The sequence below is a fragment of the Sinohyriopsis cumingii genome, chromosome 12 (genome assembly GCF_028554795.1).
Source record: "Sinohyriopsis cumingii isolate HCF-2022 chromosome 12, ASM2855479v2, whole genome shotgun sequence".
NCBI lineage: Eukaryota > Metazoa > Mollusca > Bivalvia > Unionida > Unionidae > Sinohyriopsis > Sinohyriopsis cumingii.
In genome coordinates this window covers 99528220-99536405 of record NC_142972.1, presented here as the reverse complement: position 1 = coordinate 99536405, position 8186 = coordinate 99528220, and positions in this window count along the sequence as shown.

The following is an 8186-nucleotide window of genomic DNA, read 5'->3' as shown; positions in this document are numbered from 1 at the left end:
CAGCCTACTAAACATGCCTGCCACCGTAGACTCTTCAGCGTTATACGCAATTGTCCCAAAGCCAGTTATCTTGGACATGGAATTTACCCCTACCACGGAATATGTTGAGCGAGCCATCAAAGTGATCAGCTCTGACAAGCCACCAGGTGCGGATGGAATTCCTGTTGAACACTTAAAAGCAGCTGGCTCTAATGTATTTGATGCAATGCACGGCATCCTGATAAGCATGTGGGAGGAGTCCATGCCACAGGAGTTCAAAAATGCATTGATTGTTACCTTATACTAGACCAGCAAGTTGTTCTCCACCTTTTTTTTTTTTTTTTTTGACTGGCGGCGGAGACCAACGTTATTATGCACTACTTGTGCTGAAGCCTTCTGCAGATGTATCTGCGGATGATCGGACCGCGCGCTATTAATTAATAAGTTTATTTACACTCGCTTTTGTATCCAGACGGTAAGTATAATCCCTCTTCTAATGATCCACAGCGTTAAATCCTTTAGAACACACACTTTTTTAGTATAAATCTGTCAGAACAGAACACCTATTCATTGGCTGTTGACCTCAGTTTTGAATTACCCATGCATGCGTGTAAAGCAGCATCACCACACGGCAAGAGTAACGAATCAAAACAGTCTTGCGAGGCATCGATCACTGGGAATTTACTAATGCTTGCGTGGGAGCTGTGTCGTTACGGCAGAAATTTAGGAGAGAGACAGAGAGAGAGAGACGTCATGTCAGAAATGTGAGATAGAGTGAATGATACATAAATTGTAAAAAGACCACAAACTGTATTCAGATGTGAAGATATGCTACACAATAGTAATAATAATATTAATTTATTATTATTACTAGTGGTAGTATCTTCATATTTAACAACATTTACAATGGTATAAATGGATTTTACGACATAAATACCTATCCTCATATTAATACTTTACAATACTTATAAGAAGAACATGATTATTATGATGAACATTATTAACATTTGCAATGGTATTTATGAATACATACATACATACATACATACATACATACATACATACATACATACATAGAGGCCCCGAGTGGCCGAGTGGTCTAAAGCGCTTTCCGACACGGATCACTGCCATCTCAGCTCTGTCTGCGTGGGTTCGAGTCTCGGGCTCGGTCAATGTGGATATGTGAGAAAGCTTGCCGGTAGCTTCTCGTGGGTCGGTGGTTCTTTCCGGGGATTTCCCGTGTTCTTCCTCCACCATTAATACTGCCCGGCGTTAAACCCTACAACAACAACATACATACATACATACATACATACATACATACATACATACATACATATATACATACATACATGTTAATACTTAACATTACTTATAACATGATTAGTATGATGAAATGAGACCGTGTTGATGACATCATTAAATCACATCTTCACCCATCAAAACTAACACAAAAATACGGAAGAACTCTCTTATTTACAATTTTGATTTTTCTTTACTTGTCAGTTTCAGATTTAATGTCTACATCTCTCTTTACACAAACGCACACAACTGAGCACGAAGATAAAATAGTGTGATATTTATTTCTCGTTCTACATGTTGTCTAATAGCCCATGTAGTTCTTTAAACATACAAAGTAACATGCAGAGATTTCGAATGATTTTTCACGAAATTATTGTCTCATTCATAAACAAACACATTGCTCTCTCACCCTCATTACTGATGCATTGAGCTGTTATACTACACTAATACTCCAAAGCGCTACATGTGAAATCACACAAGATTACATCCGAATACAGGAGGAACAGAAATATGAACATGATTATTATGATGAACATTATTAACATTTGCAATGGTATTTATGAATACATACATACATACATACATACATACATAGGGCCCCCAAGTGGCCGAGTGATCCAAAGCGCTTTCTGACACGGATCACTGCCATCTCACCTCTGTCTGCGTGGATTCGAGTCTCGGGCTCGGTCAATGTGGATATGTGAGAAAGCTTGCCGGTAGCTTCTCGTGGGTCGGTAGTTCTTTCTGGGGATTTCCCGTGTTCTTCCTCCACCATTAATACTGGCCGACATGTATAGCCTATCGTGTGCTGAAAAATGGCGTTAAACCCTACAACAACGTACATACATACATACATACATACCGACTGTGGTTACCCGTGAAACGAAAACGCCAGGAATCGAAATATCTATAATAATAATAATAATAATAATAATAATTTAATAATAATAATAATAATAATTTGTTTTTATAATGGCTTTGTGCTATTGTTACCAAATGGATTTATTTTTCACGTGTTCAGTCGTTATTATCAACATATGGTTTATGTGGTCCCAAGCTATGATCAACTTGTACCTGCTTTAATCTATTACAACATATTAAAAAAGACAATTGCTGAGATCCACCGTCTACTTTTACGACTTTTTTTCTTGCCTAAAAAATAATTTGTGTCGAAAGTGTCTAACATTTTGTTAATTTACAATGGATTTTATTGTGCTAATCAAAAATGACGATGAGGTGAAGTGGGATACTTTCGGGTCTATGGGACTTCTACGTTGAACTAGTGGGTAGTACCGTGTGGTCTATGGGAATTTAACATTCGGAAATTTAACATGGGTAGGACTATAGACGGACAAGGGGAATTTGACATGGTGAATATTGCTGGGACTGTTTAGCCTCAAGGGAAATTTAGCATGACAAATATTGCTGCGGCTGTTTAGCCTGAATGGAAATTTAACATAGACAAAACCTATGGGGATATTTACGGACAATGGGAATTTATCATGGACACAACCGCTGGGTCTGTTAACGGACAATGGAAATTTAACATAGACGAAACATATGGGACAGTTTAGTGACAAGGGGAAAGTAACATGGGATGGGTTTGTACAGGCCATTATGAATGATTAGGTCACTGTACTGAACATTGGCAACATTATCCGCCAGGTGTTTTATCAAGTTACATGTCCCACCCCGCCAGACGTTCTATCCAGTTATATGTCCCGCTCTCCAAGCTTATAGTTATTCACGGCGATAAAGCGACAAGGGAAATTGAACAGGTGGGCTGTCACCATGGTACTGAACATTGGCAACAAAGTTGCAAGGGGCTGATCTCAATCGGGCCAAACAGGGACAGTGGGGTAAAAGAGCGATAACTCTTGGCGGGGCGTGTATGTTCAGTTAGATCAGCGGTGAAACTATACGAATGAAACAATGCTTAGCGGGGCGGGTCATATAACAGGATATAATGCTTTTCGGGGCGAGAACGAACTACCGCGCGGGACTCACCAACAAAGACAAAGATCGCCTTGTGGTGCTGGACATATAACTGAATAGACATAAACAAACAAATACACAAACAAACAAGTGAAGGAAAACACCCTCTCCAATGACCTCACATATCATACACTATCCACACAGAAGGGAAGAAAATATTACAATATCTTCTATCCACGTAGTGTAGGGATTAGGTTTTTCGTTAAGATTAAAAACAAACACACACAATCAAACGTACGCGAACCCATACAAGCACAAACATACAAACGTGATATTAGTAAAATTGCCAAAATCCATTTAAAACTCAAAACCACTGTTTTTCCCATGATGTAAGGGTGTGAGTGCGTGAGTGTAGGTCCATATGATACAAGATCAAAACTAAGAGACACTAATGTTTTCTTTCTGATCTATTCTGGTACACATCACTTTTAAAAGGTTCATTAGCTTCTCCCTTTTTGTCTTTTGTTTTCTCTCTCTCTCAGCAGTTTGAGTTTCTTCACTGTCACGGGTTATTACAACCTCTTCTTCATCACTTTCTTCTCGTCTTCTCTTCTTTTTCTGAATGTATCTGGGTTCTTCCTCTTAGGAGGGTACCTCTTCTTCTTCCTGCTCTGAACCTATCTCTGCCTCCTGCTCCTGTTGATTCTCAGGGCTGAAGAACATTGGCTTTTCTCTTGGAAATGATAACATGTATCTTGACTTTTGTCAGTTTTCACATTTGTCTTGCTTTTTTGACCGTCTGGACATTTTCAAAACCAATTCTTCTGACAGATATAGCAATTATCTTGACTTTTCTCGAAAGGAACCGAAGTAATCCGTCGGCTTGACTGAAGAAAACCTTCTTATGACACCTCGAAAAACTTCGATCAGAAGTCCCATGTGTGTGGGCTCTTCCATCTTTCTGGTAGACTTGAGACTGAAACGAATACTTGGAGGGTAAATACTGACCCTTTATATATGCACGACACTGGTCTGACATAGATATAAAGTGGATTATGGCGTTTAAAATTTAGTCATTTTACTTTCTTCGCTTGAGATGAAACGATCGCATCATATCGTGTAGAAAAGAGAATAAAGTAAGAGGCAGAGACGTGACTTATCACCTCAGACAGTAGCTGAAGTACTGGATCAAACTCATGCTATCGAATTTGAAGATGACATGTGTAAGTCAGAATCCAGACCCAGAGAATCTACACCAAGCTCAAGTTTACCATCACCACAAGTAAACCCTGAAAAGTACTATCACATTTGAGAGACGAACAAACGCTCCTGTAGAACATTTAGAACTATGGCCTACACGTACACGGTTAAGTTTAAAGATTTCAAGTCAGAATGCAGAAGAGTTCATCACCGATGTATGAGATTATCTGTTAACCGCACTAAAACAAAAATATCAAGCCAAAGTAGACGATCGCTTGACCCTTTCCACTGATCACGACAATCTGAAGTGCCCCGTTTGGATCGAGTTTAGCAGGCCAGCAGAACTGACATCTTCCAAAGTCATCGACAAGATTCAACACGAGAAATAGTACAACGACAAATTTCACATTACCGATGGAAAAGCCACACTGCACATGGCCCACGTTTCTCTACCCCAAGTAACCGGAAGCAAAATGGTGTTATTGGTGGACGACCTTCGCAGCACCAAAACGAGCATCGTACGAATTAACAACCCTCAAGGCCAGATCAGTTTAGCCAGTGCCACAGTGTTGGGACGAACGTATGTCGACAAGAACGACACGGCCGAATGGAAAATAGCCTGAAAAAAATATTCAACGAATATATTCAACAATCGGATGGAGCCAAACAACGAAGTTAAGCAGAACTCCTGTTACTGCAAGCGCGGCTATCCAAACCCACACCATGTGGCATACTTGAAATGCAAAATTTGCAAGACATCTTAGCTCCACGCTATATTTTGAAAGTGCATCCTCAAAAAGCGTGGATAACGGTTGTTTCAAGGCAGCAATTTTAAAGACGGACAATACAATTATATATATCATCACGATGAACATTTCGATCCCATTACCAGTATTGCCAGATTCTTGATATATGAATATAATTGTGAGTAATGTGACATTGGTTATAAGAATCGAGAACAATACAAGCATTGTGAATATAAATGTGAGGGCTGTTTGGCTTCTAAAACCCTGCCTTGACTAAGGACAGGAACGAGCGCATTTGTTCAGCTTGTCAGTGCACTTTTGTCAACCATACCTGTTACAAACAACATCTGAAGACGCAAGGTTCACAGCAGAAAAGTGCTTGACAACTCCTGGGGTTGTGCCCTGCTTGTGGACAAAGCATACGTACCAATAACGCCAAGGCTTACGTATGTTTAGGAATGAAACGATGTCACATTTGTCACCAAACTGTGGGCTTGGGACACGAATTATACACTCATAAATACCAACCCCAACAGGAAGATGACCAAAATAAAGACCATTCCATCTTTTTCGATTTCATAACCATGCAAGAGACTGGCATACACATTCCAAATTTCTGCGTGTCTCATGCGAGAGGTGCATCCAACAACCGATCTTCAGCCATTGCCCTCACTGCAGCTAGATTTCCATAGGACGTGAAAAAATCTTTCGCGGACTGAATACGTTGGCCGATTTTGCCTAATTGATCTTAGACCCTATCGACGAGACATAGAGCCAAGAGGACATTAAACGTTGCAGGGATTGGCATCGTCATGCCACGGTGATGGCTCACAATTTCTCTGGATACGATGGGCAATTTATTCTCAGATATTGTACGGAACAAAGTACGGAAAGTGCTAAAGTAAAATTTAACTGAGCCAAACATTTTTTCATGGAAGTAGGACAGGTACAGTTTAAAGATTCGATGAGATACTTGGCCATGTCTTTGAGCCACACGCCTGAAACGTTTGGAATGAATGAAATGGCCAAAGACTATTTTCCCCACTTTTTCAATGCCGAAGCTAATCAACACGCCATTCTACCTCCATTTGCCGGAGGCTCACTACTACGAACCTAACAACATGCGCACCGAACAACGAGAAGCTTTCTACGCTTAGTACCATTTTGAAGCTTCGGGCTCTTTCGACTTTAAAGAAGAAATGTTAAAGTATTGTCATTCCGACCTGGATATTTTACGGCGTTGCTGTGGACAATTTCCAGAACTTTTCATGGAACAGGGAGGGATCGATCCTTTTGAAGCAAGTCTGCACCATTGCAAAAGAGTGTTTCTTAGTGTACCTCCAACGATTCATGCCCGAAAACACCATGGCTGTAATAAACCGTCAAACGACCAACTTTGTCAAACGTCAATAATAGTTCGAATCTCTAATTTGGCTGCATTACTTGTGTGGCAACACGCCTTCAACGGAAGAGGCGGAAAGACCATCTGAACGTATTCAGTGTATGGCTGAGACTTAGGAAAAGATCGTATACGAGTTTAACGGGTGCTTATTTCACAAATGAGCTATCTGCAACCCTCAGCGTGGTACTAGAACTAACAACGTACCATATAAAGCTTGTAACGGCCACTTGTCAACGGCACTTGAAGTTAGAACAGCAAGGATACCAAGTGGTGGAAATGTGGTAACACGAACACGATCACCGATTGAAAACCGATCCCGAGTGCAAATTTAGAAGCTGGTGGATCCTTCCAACCAGCCTGACAGTTTGTACGGAGGACGGACGAATGCTACATATTTGCTGTACCATGCAGACGAGGAGAAAGGAAAATAAATCAAATACTTGAACGTGTGTTTGTTGTATACTTACGTGTGCAAATATTGTCATATTTCCGCAGGGCACATACAATTGCTGAGGCAACACATCGACCTGGACAACATTCAACAATACAAAGAACTGATCAAGTACAAAGTCTTGCCTCCCACGGACATGTACCATCCCATTTTGCCTCACCATTACCATGGAAAACTGATGTTTCCTCTGTGTTGTACTTGTGCGGAAACGTGCAACCATGACCAATCTTGTCAATACACCCATGAAGAATGTGCCTTGACACGAACGTGGGTCAGCGTGAAATTCCGTAAAACTCTGTACCATTGATACAAATTGATTGAAGTGTACGAAATTTACCACTTTCCCAAGTCCGGAAACTAGCACAAGGGAAAAAAGACTCATAAAGTCATTTTTCCAGAATAAGTGGATGCCCTTTTGAAACTGAAGCAAGATGACAACAGCTATCCTTCTTGGTGCCACACTCTGTAGACCAAAGGACATTCAAAGAGAAATACTGATAGCAGGAAGGCATTACTTCAGACCATATGGAGAACAGCGAAGGAACACGATCGTTTGCCAAACTGATAATACATTATTTTGGGGTAAAATGGCACAATAACCGTGCTTACAAAAGACGGAGTATTTGGCAGAACTTTCCCGCTATTTCCAAATGATTCAAGACAAAATTACAGCCATGAAACACGTGAACATCCCTCGTGAGGACTTGATCTTAGCCATTTCCGAAGAAGAATTGGACTTTGTTGAAGCCCCGAATTTGGAAATGTCATCATTGAGGCCTACGTGACAGCCCATGCTCGTTTAAAATTGTACGAAGCGTTGCACTAATTAGGAGATCGTGTACTGTATTTTGACAGTTGCATCTACATCGATCGCCTGATTCAACGTCACCTTGTACTCGAGGAAGACCTTTTAAGAGCTTAGACGGACGTGTACCCCGTTGACAAGGTTCTATGTTTTGCAAGGCGCGGTCCAAATAATTAAGGCAACAAATTCGAGACCCATGAAAAGTGCATGCAGAGTGTAAAATGAAGGGATTGACTCTCAATTATCGCACCAGCCAAATTGTGACCTTTATGCTCTTGAAAGATTCCTTGTAGTCTGTAGAGGATCACCAGTATAAAGTAACCACCTACCATCCTCATGCGAAATCGACACATACGAAATCGACAG